Source organism: Carettochelys insculpta, chromosome 26 (genome assembly GCF_033958435.1).
Source record: "Carettochelys insculpta isolate YL-2023 chromosome 26, ASM3395843v1, whole genome shotgun sequence".
Lineage (NCBI taxonomy): Eukaryota > Metazoa > Chordata > Testudines > Carettochelyidae > Carettochelys > Carettochelys insculpta.
In genome coordinates this window covers 8,556,807-8,576,355 of record NC_134162.1, presented here as the reverse complement: position 1 = coordinate 8,576,355, position 19,549 = coordinate 8,556,807, and the positions used below count along the sequence as shown (strand labels likewise).

General features: G+C 39.1%; 1 protein-coding gene and 1 long non-coding RNA gene across 2 annotated transcripts in view; one reads left to right on the top strand and one right to left on the bottom strand.

Moving 5' to 3' along the window:
* Positions 1-19,549, bottom strand: part of LOC142001960 (uncharacterized) — a 78,003-nt gene that overhangs the window by 13,596 nt on the left and 44,858 nt on the right. The window contains exon 2 of the long non-coding RNA XR_012642595.1: positions 6,368-6,487. This is a non-coding gene — a long non-coding RNA (uncharacterized LOC142001960). The remainder of the gene's footprint in view (positions 1-6,367; positions 6,488-19,549) is intronic.
* The window catches only part of MED20 (mediator complex subunit 20), a 57,446-nt gene that overhangs the window by 26,942 nt on the left and 10,955 nt on the right, over positions 1-19,549 (top strand). The gene's annotated exons all lie outside the window — the stretch shown is intronic.

Here is a 19,549-nt window from a genome sequence, read left to right as displayed (position 1 = left end):
TGTTAGTCTGTAAGGTGCCACAGGACTCCTTGTTGTTCTGGTTGTGAGCAGATGCTCTGGTGTTGCCTATGGGCTTCAGAAGCCAGTACTAACTTGTGTTATGCTTGCGTTTGGCAGCTGTCTTTTCAACAGTAAGGGCTAGAAGTATATTTTATTCTTTCCTTTCTGAAGCTTCCCCTCCCAACCCCCACCCCCAAAAAAAAAAATAATACATAGTTTTGATGGTACTCTCCTGGAACAGCTGTAGATTATATGTCTTGTACATTGGAAAGCTTGGACTCCCTGTGATGTAATTAAATCTTTTTGTATTTGAAAACTGATTTTTGGAAGTTCCTTGTATCTAACACAGTGCATGTTGCAATATGAACTACAGTGCATATCCAGAATTGGCATAGTGGGACACAAGGGCCGTGTCTACACGTGCCCCAAACTTCGAAATGGCCATGCAAATGGCCATTTCAAAGTTTACTAATGAAGCACTGAAATGCATATTCAGCGCTTCATTAGCATGCGGGCGGCAGCGGCGCTTCGAAATTGACGCGCCTTGCCGCTGCGCGGCGCGTCCAGACGGGGCTCCTTTTCGAAAGGGCCCCGCCTACTTCGAAGTCCCCTTATTCCCATGAGCTCATGGGAATAAGGGGACTTCGAAGTAGGTGGCGTCCTTTCGAAAAGGAGCCCCGTCTGGACGCGCCGTGCAGCGGCAAGGCGCGGCAATTTCGAAGTGCCGCTGCCGCCCGCATGCTAATGAAGCGCTGAATATGCATTTCAGCGCTTCATTAGTAAACTTCGAAATGGCCATTTGCATGGCCATTTCGAAGTTTGGGGCACGTGTAGACGTAGCCAAGTAGTGTCATCTTAGAAATAGTCCCAAAACAGTCAGGGCCACAGAAGGAATTGTGAGGAGGTATTGAAATGTTTTGCCAAGTGCAAAATTTTAAATTTTCTTAGAAATTATTTGGTGCATGAAGATTGGAACAGTAGGATTTGGAGAGAAGTGGGGAGGGCTGGAGGGGATTTTATAATTTCATGTCGAGTGGTCGAGGACTTTCCAATGTCCTTTGGGTGATATTATTTTTCTAGGAGTTCTTAGCACATCTAAGTCTTATCCCGTCTACCACTGTGGTACACAGAAGCTCTGCAGATCTGGGGTTAACGATCTTCTGGGTGATCTGTGATCCAGATATGAAGGATCTATGTTGTCAGGGGGAGAGAAGAGAATTAAAAATAGAGACTGTCAAGATTAATGAGAACAAAACTCCAGGTTTTTTTAATTGACCTCATCCTTACCCAGAAAAATCTGTTGGTGTTCCCAAAATTAGAGCTCGAATGTAGATAAAATCCTCACTTTTCAAATTCAGTTGGGCAAATGTGGGCATCTCAGTTTGTTTGCAGTTACTGGTGTGACCCCATATCTCATTGCTTGGATATGCATATGTCATGTACTATGTTGGGTATGGTTTGTAGGAAATTTGATCTGCAAAATGCAGTTGTAGTTGCTTGCTTCAATCATGTGACCTGGCAGTACTCAAATACAGACAAATTGAGATCTGGCAGGATATTGAAAACCTTAGAAAAAAATTAGGCAACTAATATGTGCTATAGAAACTGAAACGAACTGAGCCTTAGTATCAAGTTCCCTACTTTTGACACACTGTAATAATTTTCAGATTACCTATAGCGAGTTCTTTGTGCAGTCATGATCACCATGCATCTCAAAATGCAAAATAAAATGTATGTTATTACTGTGCAGTCTGTTACTGTTTTTTAAGAAAATGATAAATTTTGGGCAAAATGTGAACATGTGATTAATATCGCTTTTTTGTTTTACCTACAATGTGTGGCAAAAACTCACTGCTTTGTGCTGAATGTTATTCATCAGTTTTTGTTCACAGCATGGTAATGAGTATACATTAACTGTAACACCTACAGTACATTGGCAGCCAAAGATCAGTGTGTGAAATATTTGAGAAAATGGGAAACATTGTTGGGGAGCCTCTCAAGCACTCAAGACATTTTTAAGAAAGCCTGCTAGATGGGCTTCATTAATTAGGTGATTATTATGAGATTCAGAAAGAAGTCTATCATTTTTAGGTCTGAAATGACAGGAGCCTTTTCCAATATATTTTATTTCTCCTTCGCAGAAGCTCCAGGGTACCATACAACCCTGCTTGTATAATTCAGCAGTTTCCTTATGTAGAGAAGGAAAATTGATATATGTAGATATTAGTGTATCAGGGATAGTAGGAGTCTTTTCACTTGAAATTTTTCTTGCATAACATACTAATCATAACAAATGCTTCCCCCCCCACCCCCCATGAAGCATTCTTTTTCATTTCAGTGAGAAAAAACGATGTCAGCCACACAAGAAACTGGTTTTCTTTGGGTGGGATTTTTAAAGATCATGTAAGTTATATCTAGACAATTATATATTGTAGGAATCAAGGGAGGGAATTTTCTTTTTAAAATAAATGCCTTAACCTTAACTTACTCCATGATCTGTTTGTGAATATTTTAAATGAAAGTAGTATAGTTTAAGCTATTATGGTAAATTAAGATTGTGATGTGAGGAAACCAAGAACACCTGAGTAAAAGAAGCTGTCTTGCCTCTTTATGGTCAAAGCAGTAAAGCCATTACACTGAATGTTTTATCATGTGTGGCTGAATAAGAAATAAAGCATTCTTGCGGTGAATCCAGTGAATATTTTGAAAGAAGAATTGATTTAATAGGGTAAATGCTTTAGTGCATTTGTGTTCTACAAAAAAGACTGAAAGAAGATCAAGTCAAGAATTATAGGCCACAGCTGTGTTCTTCCATTTAGAAGTTATATAGGGATATCAGCTGAGCCAATTAAAAAATGGTGACCACAGCCTTATTCACTTTGAAAGGCAGATCCGTACACTTGATCAAGAAGTGCTGCCTTGCAATCACATTCTCCCGTTCAGTTCCAGTGGGTGGTATTAGATCTGATTAAGAAATACTGTCCTACAGTTGCATTCTCTCTCCTCTCTTGTGCATACTATGAAAGGAGAGCCTCAGAAGACCTGTTCAAGGCTTTTATTTAAATAAAAAGGAGGGGGGGAGCATTCTTGCAGCCTTTGTAAGCGGGTATGCAGATGACCTGACAGAGAAGTGTTATTTGGTCAGAAATATTAAATAAATGTCTTGAGAAAGGAAAAGCAGTCAGTGCTGGTTTGTGTTTCTGTCCCAATAACTGCTTTGTTCCCCAGAATCCTAAGAAGGATCAGTAGCTCTGATCCCATCTTCTCCTCTCTCCATTTCCAAGGATTCACAATAGATGTGTTCTCCCTTCTTTTTTTAAAAAGTATATTTTATATTGAAGCTTTCATTCTTCCCATAAATGTGATTATGAACTGGTTGGCTTCTTGACACTGATTCTGCAACTAAGTTTACTTAATAAGACTAGAATTTTAAAACAACTTGGTTAGAGTTTCACATTATATTATTGTATGCTTAAGCTACTCTAACTTAATTATAATAAAGATTGTGTGTTTTAATGGAATTACGTGGCCTTTGTGGTTGATTTCTATCTAGAACAATATCTGGTTTACTGACCATTGAACTGTGATCTGTAAGAATAAATCATTTTTCATACTTACCTCTTGGGCAAATAAACCCTTTATATGCTAGTTTGGGTGGTCTTAAGAACAATTTAATTCATGCTTTCACTAATGTGTATGTACTTGACTATGCATTTTTCCTTTAATATAAATTTGTCTCAATAGAAAAGATTTTTGGCTTCATTTGCTGGTGTATTTTCATTTTTTATAGTGCCATCTCTTCTTTGTGTGGCACATAGATTTATTTTGTGTTTCTGTATCAGAGTTTTAATTTTTACCTGTGTTTTCATTTGCCCTTCAACATGTTTCTAGTAGCTGGAATAAATTACAGGTTTTTTGTTGTTTTTGTTTTCCTGGGTGAATGTATGATTTTCTGGTTTAAGGGGAATTGATTTGTTACTGATTTTAAGGGAAACGTGATTTCTTTTTTCATTTCTTACAAAGGTCTTTGAAATGCTACTTCCCTGGATCATTGTACCCACATTTTGTGTATCCAGTCATGAATCTTTCATATTCATCTGCGCATCCAAACACAGGGAGATGAAACTTGTGGGGAGTACCTTGCTTGTTAGTATTTTTTAGCTTGTTTGATGTGTTACTTTTCAATACAGAGAGATAGTTGCAGTTTGGACTTCGTTGGAAGGTTTCAAAGTTCTGTTACATGAAGTTGCTCACAATTTAAATATTTTGCCAGTAGCATTTGAGTATGGTTTTTCAGTATGTTCCTGCTTAACTAAATTATGCTGGCACAAAGTCATGTCCCCCCATCCCAAATATTGATGTGGCTGTTAAGTTTTTTGTTCTTTACTTGTTATAGACTAGAAAGTAAAAAGGATAGAACCCACAGCACTTACTCACTGAAGTAATATGTACTGATTCAGATAATCCTATTAACTCTAATAAGATCAAAATGAATGTTTTAAATAATAGTAATAGTCATTATGGCAATATAGATGGCTTGACTGAAAGTGTTAACTATTCGGTGTGTATTGCCTCTAGCACCAACTGTGGTCCCGAGTCTGAAAACCATTTTTGTGCAAGTCACATACAGGTTGCTCCTCCTAAAACTGTCGTTCTCTGGTCCAGCAAAATTACTTGTCTGTCAGGAACAGTGATGCTCCTGGACCAGAGAGCTGGGACATCAGAGCAAGCAGCTGGCAGCTCTGAGGGGGAACAGCAAGTCTGGGGCTGGAGTGCTGGCATCCCCCAGCAGCTCTGCTTGTGGAGCAGGCGGCTAGGGACTACGGCTGCAGTGCCACATCCACCAGCTGCCCCATGTAGGGTCATGGAGCTGGCTGCGGCAATGAGCTGGCCAGAGAGCCAGGGAGACAAAACTGGAGGGCCAGTGGGAGACAGCCAGGGCCCCAGGGTGTGCGTGTCTATATGTGGTATTATCTTCACCTGGTCCAGCGAAATACCTCATTTGGGACCACTGAAGTCCTGACAGTGCTGGACCAGGGAGGTGCAACCTGTATAGTACTTTGTTTTCAAGTTTACATAGCAGTTAGTATTGTCTCTATCATTATGGCATTCGTGGTTTTTTATGTTCTCCATCTTTTAATTTAAGTTTGGTTAAAAATGCCGGGCAATTGAATGCTGACGAGTAAGGAGCTGAATCCAGTTCCTATTTGACTTCCCCAAATTTTGCTGAGAGACTAGTAGCCTGCCTCTGAATGTCAGCAGCATTTTGGGTATTTCTCTTTATGGTGGCTGTGAATTCTATATTCCATGATGTTTTGAACTAAACTTAAAAAAAAAAAAAATTCTGTTGGATGTCTTTGACAAGTTTCAGCCAAAATAAGATTTGGAAAATAAGAGTTCACGATGGAAATGCCATCACAACTTTCAAGATAAATTGTTCATGTGGACGATGGGGTCAAATCCCTTGAAACTGAGACCCCTCTGCATTCATAGATGTCAGAGTAAGATGAGCACTTAATAGGACTAAGCCCTGTAAAATTATCTTTATTTCCAGCATAGCAACCATCTCTTCCTGAAAGTGGCAGACATATAATGGTACTTATGGGTTTGGTTATACATTTTGATTAGATAGAACTGGTGGAATCCAGTTAAATCCTCTTTGAAATGTGTCAACACCAAAATATGTCCATGACTGGGCAACACTAGCTGCTGTGGGATATTGAAGGGTTTTTTTACTGATTTCTGAATAGAGAAAATTGAGATGTTCTGTTTTGGAAACTGTGGTTGACTTATTGGCTATGTCTTGACAGGCATCCTTGGTCAGGAGAAGTCACTGTCGACATAGAAACCTTGGCAGTATCTCTGTCAACAGATTGCATCTACACCTAAAAGCAGCTCAAAAGAGCAAGCTGCTGTGTCGCAGAGAGCAGCTAGACTGACCAGAAGCTCTGCAGACAGGGTTGCCTGGGGAACCAGAAGCCCACTCTGTTGACGGGGTGCCATACCCGACTGGGGAGAGGTATAACACTCCTGGTTGAACAGATGAATTTTGTTGACAAACTCTGGACAGAGTGTTTTAACCGTGTAGATGCTTTGCGAGTTTTGTCGACAAACGCCCCGTACTGTCAACAGAGACTTCCTATGTAGACATAGCCAATGTGTAAATAAAAATATTTAGTGATAAGATTTATTGAATGTTTTGTTTTTGCTTAAAAACATACTCTTCACTGTTGCCTGAACCAGGGGACTGTCAGACAGTGGGACAGAGTTTTATAGGTGGCCCAGCTTCCTCTCTGATCTTTTGCTGGGTTCAGCACAACCTGGAAACGTGTACAGCAGCTGGTTCACTTAGCCTTTTTCTCCTTACCTGTTCTTAGCTTTGCCCTTTGTGGTCCTTGATTAGCATACATTGGGCTTTCATTTGTTTTCATCTTTGAGGGGCGCTCTTCTTTCTCAATTGCCTGCTTTTCCTAATGGGGGTGTGTGTCTAGATGGGATGAAGAATTGAGGGAGAAGCATTATTTGAATGATTTTGACTGTTCTCATTAACTGAGAAAATTAGATTGACAGCTGAAAAATTCATCTTTAATCCTGCACCCAAATACAGTAAACCCTCGATTTAACAGACTAATGGGGGGAAGGGTTGTCACTTAATGCTGAACATCTGTGATATTTGAATGGTTATACTGTATGATGATGCACTGACCTTCCCAGCCCATCACTGACTCCTGTTGTTTTCCCTTCCCCTCTCCTGCCCCATTCTTCCCCTTACTCCTCTATCTCCCTTTCCCAATTACTAGGACAAGAGCTGAATGCCATCCTAGTTCTTTCAACCTCCTGCAGCTCTCAATGCTGTCGCTCCTCCCGCCCCGGCCCCAAGCCACCCACATGAATGGCTGTCCCCAGCCTGCCAGCAGACAGCAGCCTCCAACACCATGGCTGCTGCTCAGTGCAATTGCCAGCAGCAGTGGCTGGGCGCTGACATGCCGTACACACACGGGGCTGGGGGAGGAGAGTTCCTGCACCCCACCACAGGCCCCCCCACCAGCTCCTCTGGCCCTGATGGCCCCAGCTGCTGCAGTGGCCCCTCCAGCACTATGGCCTCAGCAGCTCTTCCATACTCAGTGGTGGCTCTGGTGAGTCTCTGGCATTTATCTGCGGGGGAGAGGGTGACAGACAGCATTCGTTTTTTCTGAAGTCCGTTATATCAGGGTCCATTAAATGGAGGGCTTACTGCATAAGCAATTCAGTGTTGCTCAGATATCTTCCTCCCCAGTACCAGATTTTATAAGGAACATTTCACCTCTTGTCTGTGTCTGCTCTCTTACTCCTTATAGAATCTATCTGCCCCTTTTTAGCCTGACGTGCTCATCATCGTGTTCTGTTGTTCCCTCCCTTTTGGGATTTAGACGTGAGGCAAGGCGCCTGGCTGCCTTCCTTCCCTTACAAATATCGTTTGCCCCAATTCCTCTAGCATGGTCCCTTCTGTCCCCTTGTTTGCTTAGTTGTTCCCTGGAAATGCCTGTTTTACCTCTTCTCCTTGCACCCTTGCAGCAGTTCTGACCGGTAGGATGCAAGTTCTCTCAAAACTCTTGCTTCAACTACCAGTAGTTTGCCTCATTGACTCACGAGTTGAGTTATCTGTTCAGAAGGCAGTTTCCTTCCCCTCCCATTCCTTCAGGCTGATGGGGAAGAGTTAGATGCTATTACCCCTTCCCACCTATCAACCCCCATCCTTTTAGCAAGTGCCTGAAAACTTGAGAAGGGGGCTCCAAGCTGTCTCTGCTGAGCACAGATTGCAGCCCCTCTGTTCTCATGAAGGTGGAACTTTCCTGCTATAGGAGAAGTGAAATTGAGAAAGCAGTTGATCAAAACTGTGATCCCTGTGTGGTTACCCAGCACATTTAAAGCCTGAATTAATATGGTTTTGGAAAGACCCATCTGTTTTTCCCACAGACATTCTGATTTATGGAACATTACTCTTCTTCTTGGTCACTGCATTGGTTGCCCATTAAATTCATTATCACAACATTAACTTTGAAGATGATACAACAGTTGAGCTCTCTTTATACTGCCTGACTGACCTGCTGCCTTCCTATATGCATGGTTACCCTCTGAGATCTCTTGCACTACTGGCTTCCTGACAGCTCGCAGCTTTATATTGAAGTCTTTGAGATGCCATGCTTCTCAGCTGCTATTGCACTTCTTGAATTTGGAATTCATTGTCTGTGGAGGTTTGCCATGGTCTGTTTATCTCTGTTTTTCAATCAAACTCAAATTTCACTGGTTTCTTCTGCATACTCTGACTGAGCTTTGCTTGTTATACCTTGGCTGTCTGCCCTTGTGAAAGGTGCTATTTAAACCCACTTTCTGTCACTGCTTAGCTGCAACCCATGAAGACAAACTATTAATTGACAAACTGTAAACATACTTTACTCAGGATAACTCCATCAGACTATGAGAATCTTTTTAATGCCAAACTTGTATTCTTAGTGATACTCGGTTCTTACAAAACGTATAATGTCTGAGAACATTGTTTTGGCTTGTGTTGCACAGAGCATAGTCCCTTTCCATTAAAATGAGTTGGAAAGATTATTTCCAGATAAATGTTGTTGCAGCCTCTTACAATTGCAGGGTTTGTTTTTTTTTAAACTCCATTGACCTTTTAGTCTGAGCTGCAAAAACTTCTGATTATTTTGTTTTAATGAGTCTTAGTTACGTAAGTGCTTCTGGAATCATTTGCAATGTGTACAAACTCTGGAAATGGCTAATTTAGAGAGGAGGGATGGTCTGGAAAAGTGTCAGCTTTGGCACTTCATCTAACAGGGGACAAGTCTTCATCCTTTTATAGATGCTTCTTATTCACAGTTGTCCTAGAAATATATAAACTTAATTTATTTTACTCTGATTAGAAAACTTGATGACTAATACTTCGGAAATCTTTTATCCGCCTTTCTGAACTGATCCTGTCAAAATCAGAAAAAGCTGAGGACACTAAGGCCATGTCTACATTACCCAGAAGATTGACCTGCTCAGGGTCGATCTTCTGGGGTTTGATTTCACACGCCTAGTAGGGATGTGTGAAATTGACTTATTGCGGTCCGCAGTTGACCCTTGTACACCTCGCTATCGCAAGGAGTAAGGAAGGTTGATGGGTGAAAGTCTCGTCGATCTTCCTCGGTGAAGATGTCCAGGTAAGTTGATTGCAGATAGCTAGAATCGACTTACCTGCCAAGTATAGACCAAGTCTTAGCACCTTTGAACAGTTGCTCAGCAACTGATAGTGTAGGATCTCAAATTCCCCACACTGGCATAGCATGGAAAACAGGGCTACAAATTTCTCCCAATAATGCATCAGGAGAAGCCACATTTCGGGGTGAGAGGATAATTCCATTTTTGATGTGTGCTTAAATCTTGACTTTCTTTGCTGAGGCTCCCCTGTTGATAGTTGTGATTTTTGTCAAGTGGAAACTTTTCTGCTAGGAAGCATGCTGAGAATTATTTAATTTTATACTTTTACTGTTTAATATAAACAGTATTTCTATTAATGTAAAATAAAAATCTTTAAAAATCTATTTCAGGTTAGCAGCTGACAGGTTTTCTCAGTAGAAAGGAACCATTAACTTATTGAATATGACTGCCATGTCTTCAAGCTTCATGGAATTAGTTGGTAATTATGTTTTTAGGAAGTTTGTAAGGGATAATAAAAGCAGACTGAGTGAAAAGTAGTAGGCTGTTCTGGCTAGCCTTTTAACTCTGGGGGGAATAGTGAATGCTGTTTATGTGTAGAAAAACATATTCTTGCTTTCCTAATACAGTTTCATTTTGTGGGGAAGGAGGAGTTCTAAGCTTGAAAATGGTATTGTTTGAAGATTGAGGAGCATGTGTAAAATTGTGGCATGCCTTTGCCTTTTTAAATATCATTTTGAGCACATTTATGTGCACTTTGGAAAGGCTGAGATTTTCAAAGTCACTAAACATTTGAGTCATTTATTTTGTGAAAATACAACAAATAGGAAATACTAATAATTGTTCAGCTAAGCTTTAAAGCACTGGATGTCGTAATACAGAGTCAAAAGTGATTTTGTCCAGGAGGTAAATCTGTGTAATCCTTCCAGTCATGGGTTAATCTGTAATCAGACTAAGATTGTTAAGGATGGCTGTTTATTTTAATTAGTTAAGAATAATAAGTATCCCTGGAATAGAATATCAGTTTCCCAGGTTTTTTTTCTTTTGAGAAAAGGTGGCATTCATGATGAAATATAGAATAAAAAAATAGTTAGTTGTTTTCGAAGTGCAGACTAAAGATACAAAACTGTAAAACTCTGCTTTTCACCTTTTCATATGCTAAGATTTACTCATGTACTTTTGTTTCCCTCACTGTGTAGTCGGTAGGTGGAAACCTAATACATGAGTTTGGAGTAATAGGGAAGAAAGAGCACATTTAGTGAGTGAGAAAATTTTCCTTTAGGTACAATATGCATTTGAAAATGTGTTTAATGAAACCCTCTCCCAATCATGCTGCCTTATAAACAGCTGCTTATTGAGAGGAGGAACTGTGACATCACAATCAAATAACCTCTTTGCCTTTCCTCCTTTTATTTCTTCTTCAGTTTACCAGTCACTTGATGACAAATTAAAGGAGTCAGTGAGCTCTAAACTCTGACTGAGATTATCTGTTAAAATGACAGACACTACTGAATCAGATCTCAACCCATTTTAAATTGTTCAAGGAGACCCATTGCCTTTGGTGTCACATCTGAGACAAAGCTTTCATTTCCCTCCCTTCTGCCTACATAATCACATGTGTCTCTAGGTGTATTATTGAGGAGGATTGTGTCTTCCTTAGAGACATCTGGTATAAATAAGCCTTCAGAGAGAATTCCAGAATGGATCCCTATAGTATGCAGGCTAGGAAAACTTACTTTCAGGCAGTGTAAAGCAACGAAAACAGGCCTGAACAAGTGGAATTATATTACTTTCCGCCTACCAACCTATCTGCTGATAGGGGCTCAAAAATTCTGTGTACATGGACTGTCCAGCCTGCCAGACCTGAGGCTGAAAGCGAAAACTGGCCTGCTGCTTCAGTTTCATTATAAATACCACCGACCAGCAGTTGCATTTCATTTTACACTTTGGGGACAGTGCAAGTTATCAAAACACATTCTTGCTTAAATGGGGCTGAATGGAGGAGTTTAGTGAAATGCATTGCAAATCTCTGTTTTTCTGTCTTTTTCATGTTAATTAGGAAACTGAGGGGGGCCTTGGGTCAGGCTTAGCAGTCAGTTCACCAAGGGTTTCAAGTGCAGATCAGATCTGATTAGAGGCCTCCCCTAGAGTGAGGAGATGTATAAAATACATATAATATAGTGTTTTACAGGCTTTATGCAAATAATAATACATGGGGTAGAGGATGTCGGAGAAAGCATTTTGAAATGCAGGTTGTCCTTGGACTAGTTGTCAGTCATTTTCCTGTCGTTTTCTTATCTTTCATTTGCCAATTAACAACAGTGTTTCCTTTTAAAATTCTTAGCCCTTGTAAAAGGAGGCAGTGTGATTGTCTACTAAGGATTTTTAGACAGAAGTACTGTTGTTAATTGGTAAATGAAGCAAGAAGGATGGGAAAATAACTGAAATTACCGAAGATTTCTGTTCGTGTTTTAGTATCTGTGTTTCAAACAGCATGTACTGATGAAGGCTTTGAAATCCGTGTCTGTTTAAGTATAACAAAATGTGACACAGGAATACTTTCTATATGTTTAATACTATAGCAGAAGCTACGCCTACACTTAGGGGAAGATTGGCCTGCTGATAGTAGATCTTCTGGGGTTTGATTCAGCATCCTTAGTAGGAGCACACTAAATTGAACTGTTATGGCTCTGCTGTTGACCTCCTTGCTGTCCTGAGACGTAAGGGACGTCATTGGGAGAGTTTCTCACGTCGAACTCCTGTTGTGTGGTTGGCAGCAAAAATAAATTTTAGATACACTGACTCTAGCTACGCAATTCTTGTAGCTGGATTTGCAGATCTGAAATTGATTTTTACCTTCTTGTGTAGACCTTGCCTATATCTAATATGGGTTGTCTGTTATTCATTGTGGCTGTGAAAACAATGTAATCACAATAATTTCTAGGAGTGTGGTGGTGGTGATGGTGTTTGTTTATTTAAAAATAACATGAGTTGCTGGTCCTGCCATGATTATTTGTTATTAACTGACTGTTTATTTTATATGTTGTTTCAGCTGTGATGTTATTTTAGGAGATTAGTTAATAGTTTTTCTAAGATTTTGTCAAAAATAAGTGTGGATTAAAATGAAGGAAGATAAGGAGCAGAACACTGGCCATATTATTCCAAATCGTCACTGTCTGGTAAATCTTTTGTGTCTGTCATGAGGGAAGAGAACATTCTAATATATGAAGGCCTACCTCAGCAATCAGTCGAATATGTGATCAGCATTGAGAGAATTCTGTGTTCTCTCTTAGACATAAAACATACCTCTGAAATGATTGTTTTCTTATAACCCTTCTAAGTATATATCTTAATAGTATAGTAGGAAGTAATTATCTATTATAACAGTTACTAAGGGATGAATTAAGACATTTCTGGAGTAGGTCAAAATGTGTAGCATTCAAGGGTTTGTTTTTTGTAAGGGTTCTGGTACAGGAAAATAGTTCAATCATCTTGTTAATGAATATTATTGACAAAACAGCCAAAGGGATTCAGTTCAGGATCTCACAGCAGGATGGATGGGTTTAAATCAAGGCAATTTAAATAATTGGTTTTAAATCACAAAAAAACATATATTTAAATCAAGTTAACAAGCTAAGACTATGCTTACAGTGCAAGTAATTTTTGGAGTAAACCCCATTGAATTCACTGGCACTTCTTTTTTTGAGGGGGAAAAAAAGTCACAAGTTGGGGCATCTGTGGAAAACCTGCCTTGTACTGAAATAAAACAGGAGATAGATTTATGGCATCACCATTATGATCCGTGGCTATGATGCCCCAAAATAAAGCGCATGTATTATGTAATCTAAAATAAGAAAATGATGCTCAGTAGCAACTGGCAGTTCTAGATTTCTCTTATTTCAGCTTTCTGTAATGTATACTTGAGTGATAAATTCTAAAGCAAGTTAACTAACTAAACAAGCCATAAGGATTAGCTAAAGTAAACCTTTTTTCCTAGCAACATCCAGTATAGCAAATAGCTTGGGAATTTACTTGTCAACTTACACTTACACTAAAAGGAATAGAAGGAGTCTTGAAAAATGATGTATTATTGCAAAGTGAATTATTTGTTACTAACCAGTTGATCCACTCAGCCGTAACCACATCATTTTCTCACAGTAAGCAGTTTTCCTTATGATGTTTCATTCTTGCAACTAGACCCTGCATCATTTTTTTTGCACTGCTTACACTTGACACATTTTCCTTTTTCACCCAGGGAACAAATTTCTTGAAAATATTCCCAATAGGGCCTCTCTTACGCCCAGAAGTGATGACAATATTTCTTTCACAAAAGTATGGGAAATATGTAGGAAACTGTGTTTGTGCTGAATAACGTCTAACCCTTTCTAGTCCACTCCACTGTTTCTTTCTATGCTACCTCCGTCTTTTCCTATGTATTGTGTCTCTCTCTTAAGAAAATGTCTTAACTAACTCCTCTTCCGTTTGGGGCCAAGGTCCGGCACTACATAAGCACAGAACGAAAACAGTCCTATCTAGCTTGTGTCTTTCTTTGCACATGCTATGTTTTAGTCTGCTGATTAACAGACATTGAGAACCCAGAATTTTAAAGACACAAGGGCTAGTAATTATGCTGGACAGACTAGAGCCATTAATTCATGAATATGAGACTGTAAGTGTATGTGAGCATGTTTGTGGTGAGATTTAATTGTAACCATTGTTTTTAAATAAGGCAATTTTTTATTTTTTTAAATCCTCTGTAAAATAATAGCTTGATATAAATAAAAATTGGTGTTTGAAGTATTTCAGGATAATGCCTGAGCCACATGAATTAATTTCAACTTTGAATGTACACTTAACACAGCCAATAACAAATGCAATCATTAATATCCACATATATATACATTCAAAAATCTGTCTTTCATCTTCAAGATGTTTGTTTCTGCATTCTAAAAATATCTGTATTTTCTGTTAAAACATAATATGCCATGATCAAAAAGTGCAGAGTAGCAAGGAAAACTTCACAAAGCAGAAGTGTTGTTTATTCCCTTTATTTGGCGAGTGCTGACATAGAACATTTTGTTTAATTTCTCTAGCATAGTACTGTTCTTAAGGCTTTTTGTTCACTAGGGTTTCCATCAAGAATTTAGGTTCTGACCATGGGCAAAGCTGCTGCCTGGGTAGACAATCTACCCAGTCTGTGGCCCTGTGCCTTCTAGGCCTTGCCCCTTTTTCACTGTCTTCCTCTTCTCTCTGCTCATCCCTTCCAATAAAAGCCTTGAACCCAAATATAGCAAATGACGTGGGGGCGGAAAATTCTTCTAAAATTTCTTTCTAAAGAAAATGGAACATGTTTTCTATTGCATGTCCAGCCTTCACCATCACAGGGGAGCCTCAGCAAAGAGATTATTTGAAATTTATCGGTCAGAGCTGTTTAGTGTGTACATAACAAAGTTCATTGTTTTTGGAAAAGGGGAATACTAATTTATTTTCTAGAACAGCAAGAAGTCCTGTGGCACTTTATAGACTAACATATTTTGGAGCATAAGCTTTGGTGGGCAAAGACCGCTTCATCAGTATCTAAGGTCAATTTATCAGGCTGTCCACACAGTGGGAAGTTGACGGGAGAAACTCCCTTACACCTCACAAGAATGAGCAGTACCAGAGTTGACGGTAAACCCCTGATGGTTCAATTTTGCGTGTCCCCACTAAATTGAACCCCAGAAGATTGACCCCACCTGCATATCGCTAATTTTAGGCATCTGAGTACTACCATCAAGTTGGCAGGATTGGAGCTTTAGCTCTGGTTTTTTTGTTCTGTTTTTGTGAAGCACCTGCTACAATGAGGTCCTGGTCCATGAGTGGGTCTCCTAGGCATTACAGTAATACAAATCACAGTTCTTACAGAATGAGGAGGTCTCTACTCTGGGAGATTTCTAGAGAAACTTTATGAATCAGGATCTGTGATGATGTTGATATAGGTTATGGAACTAGTAAACATTGAATTTATAGATACTAAAAACTGGTTGCTTTTGTTTTGAGAGATGCAATTATTTCTTTGCATTGTATAGACACATATAAAACAAAAAAAAGTTCTAACTCAAAGCACTTTTCCATACCAGGTGCTGCTCATTTATCTCCTTTGAAGTCACTACATGTTTACACAGGGTAACTGATATCAGAATTTCGTGCCTTGGCTTTTTCCCAATCATGGAGAGTATAGGAAACAAGTCATATGTTTGTTTAATGCATAGTGGGTACTTTTGCATATACAGCACACACAAGCAGACTACTCTAACATGCTTCTCAACTTGATATGGATTTTAAAAAACAAAACACCTTAAGTCTATTAAAACAAATGGAAAACGTTTGTTCATGTGAGTAAAAAAAACCAGCTAAGCTTTTAATGGCTGTAAAATGAGAATCACCACTCCAGTAACTCGGTGTAATATCCACAACTGATGCAGTAAACTTAAGGATTTTCAGGGACTTTTGGAACTTGTGGTTGGAGTTTTTCATATTTTATACTTTCTAGGTAATCTACTTGGAGGGAGGGAGAAAGAGAAAGAGAGAGAGGTTCACTCCATGACCATATAGCATTGTGATGCCCAGTTTCTCAAAAGCAAGTCTCAAAGTTTGATCATCCTATTAAAATATAGCTATTATGTGAGCAAATCTTGAGTTCTTTAATCATTTTTACTCATCTGTTGCTCACATAAAAGTCAATTGACGCATAACTGATTGTTGATGTTTTGAGTATCTGAAACAACAAATATTTTTAAAGTGAGTCAAAATTTTGAGCCAGTTAATCTGAAGGAAATCTTTCTAAACAAACAAAGTTGCTTCTACATGTGTATGATCTTTTCACTGCATTAAAGAGTGCTTCCTCAAGCTCTGTAATTTGAGAGACTTTTTATATAGAGAAAAATTACCTAGCTCATTAGTTGGAGTCAGAATAATTGCTTTAAGGTTTAACTGGTGTAACCATCAAAATCCTGCTTAGCAGCCAGAATTCTATCTCATGGCATAATGAGTTCAACAGTATTTGAGTCAAATGAAAAAATAGAAAATTAACATGGAGGATGTGATACAAATGCAGTAAAACCTGTATGAAGTTCAGAAGTAAGGCTGAATTTTCTGTTACTTTTCTTACAGCAATAATATGTGTATGTAATGTAGTACAGTAAATCTTTCATATCTGCCAGCCCTGGAACCAGAAGGTTGCAGGACATTCAGATATTTTTGGTAATAGAGGAATACCTAGCAATGCGTAACACTAAAGAAAAACAAGATCAGATATTAAGAAACAAACAAAAATGTATGCAGAGGACTTTATTTACCAACAACAGCAGTACTATACACTCACAAGACTAACCAGCAGTCCTGCAGCACTTTAAAGACTAAAAAAAATAATTTATTAGGTGATGATTATTTTAAATTATGTTGTAAGTCTTTAAAGTGCTACATGACTGCTGGTTTATTTTGTTAGAATAAAATGTAACATGGCTACCCTCTATTAGTGTTGTACACTGTAAACTTACACTGTATTTCTGTATTTATTGGTATTTACTTTCACTATACTGTACTTACGGAAAAAGTAACTTATGTTTAAAATGCTGTTGTTTGAGAGTTCTGGATGATAGAATGCCAAATATGAAAGAGATTACTGTATAGAAAAAGATGGTTAAATTTTCCTTCATAAAGTGTTAGCATACTAATTAGAAGATTTGTAATATTGAAACTGAGCACAAAATCTCTGACTGTATCCATGACCCTTTCCTATCATAATATTGAGTTGTGTACATTTGGTAGACTATTGCATTGTGAGTTTTGTTTCCACTCCCAAATCCCTTGTTGGGTAGTTATTGACAAGTGTGGTAGGAAGGAAGAGCAAAAGTGGAGGACAGGAACCTTGCATTTTGTTATGAAGGGGGTGAGATGTACCGTTGAGCCTGATAATTGCTGCCAAATGCCATCTTATTGGTGAGTCGCAGAGCCAAGCATCTCCTGAAGCAGCTAGCTTCCAGCCTCTTAAAGGCCTAGATGGTTTGAAGGATGTTGAATTTTCCAGCAAAAGAAGGGAACAGGGACAAGTCTGCAGTTTTGGAACAAATTCAGCTCTTTTGTAAGCCATAAATGGGAGTAGTGCCTCTATCTCTTTGGCTCTGTCTTTACAGTAATGAGAAGCAGCATGGAGAAATAAGCCATCTAAAAATCATGTAACAACCTACAGGGTCAAAAAGATAATATCTGCCATGTTTCTGCCATAAAAAAGGCTACAGTGACTGAGCCTTATCAAATTCTTCCTTTTCTCCACAGGAAGTTGACATTGATTGCTTTTGATTCTGTTGGCCCACCCTTTGACTCATCAGACTTGGAACTCTTTGGTCCCTCTGGTATTCTCCAGAGCATAAAGGACAGTTGAGTTAGACTCTAGCTACGGCAAAATGAGTTAATCAGACATTGAATCATCTGAAACAATAGGCTCCTCTTTGTAACAGTTTCTCCTGTAAAATGGAAGAATGGTCTTGTTAATATTTAATTCCAGGCCTACCTCCCCCTTTTGGTATCTGCATTTATTTCACTACCTTCCAATTCATTCAGGCAAGGACACCATTTGAGGGAGCTAGAAGAGGCCCCATGAAGTTGAACCCCTGGATTTCATACTTGAGATATGCATAAAACATGCACCTGAGCTCCAGAGTAACAAGCAGTCTGGTGGCATCTTAGAGACTAGAAATGTATTAGGTCATGAACTTTCATAGGTAAAACCCATTTCCTTAGATGGGTTGGAGTGGAAATTTTTGAGTCCAGGGTATTATATAGCAGCAGAATGCAAAAGAAGTTACTTGTCAATAGTAGGACCAGTTAATGAAGCAAATTAAATCCATCTGGATGTGTCTCTTTCATAACATGGGATGTAAAATGCAAATGGCAGAGTGTGGAAATTGCTTGTGTAATGTGTTAAACAGTTAAGATCTTTTACTCAAGCCAAAATTGACAGGGTTAGATTTATAAATGAATGCCAGTTCAGATGTCTTCCTCAGTAATTGGGAAAGAGCATTTTTTTGCAGAAGAATGGCAACCTTTAAATCCTTTATTTAATGTCCAGGGAGGTTAAAATGTTCCCCTATGTATGTTACTATCCCTAATGTCTGATTTGTGTCCAGTTTGGATAATATCCATGGCCGAGGGGTGTTGCTGGCATTTGATAGCATATGTCACATTATTGAATATGCAGATGTGTGAGCCCCTGCTGTTGTGGTTTATGTATTTAGGTACTGTGATAATATAGCTTGTATAGATACGTGGACAGATTTGGCAACGGGGTTTGTTGCTGGGATAGATTCCAGGCTTAGAGTCTGTGGTGTGGTGTGTGACTGTGGTTGGAGGGGCTGCTTGTAGCTGAGGTGTGGTGTGTTTCCCAAGGTCTGTGAGAATGGGATTCGTTTTCCAGGTTAAGTTGTAGTTTGTTGATGATGCACTGGAGAGGTTTAAACTGGGGGCTGTAGATGATGACCGACTAACAAGGCCTATGCCTCTTCCAGAGGTAATTCTTAACTACAGTAGAGTTTGAGCAACTTTCAGCTCTGCCTTTGGGGCAGGAAGTTTGTTCATAAACAAAAGGAGGCAGGGTGATTAAAATAGCAAAAGACCTGTCATTCAAGTAATTGAAGGATCTTCATATAATCATGAAAACATTGCCAGGCACTCCACTTAAAAGGCTGGGGCGGGGTGGGGAGAGTAACAGTGAGTGGTGTACTTGTTGTTGTTTGCATTTGTACCACTGCTGTTAAACATCTCATAAATGTTCTTCAAAAAAAAGGGTATAAATGGTGAGGTGGAAAAATTAATCTAAAATAGTTAAGTCCAAAGCTGGCTAGAGCAAGTTACAAAGAGATCTCACAAATCTGAATGACTGAGCAACATGAGGTCAGATGGAATTCAGCGTTGACAAATGCAAAATAATGAGGGGAAAAAATACCCTTCTCCCCTGTGACTGAAATAAAATGAAGACTCAGACCCTGGCTGTTGCCAGGATATACTTTTCAATGTTCAAGAAGCTGATGATAAGCTAGATGACCAGTGCAGGGGCGGGGAGGGTCAGGGTGGTACTTTGCATGGCCACAAATATTTTAAATCTGTAATTTCAACATCAAAAACTCTTAGGGTCAACAGAGCAGTGTCACAGCTATGGGAAAAAGAACTATAATCCTGATGGAGAGGATTCCACCACCCAGGGAATCTCTTAAAAAGTAACACATGTCTTGTGGAAAACCCTGATAATAAATAGCCTTCACAATAATTCTTCCTGTGTAACATGTATTTTGGGATATTTTTTTTCTTCCCTCGGTAGGGTCTG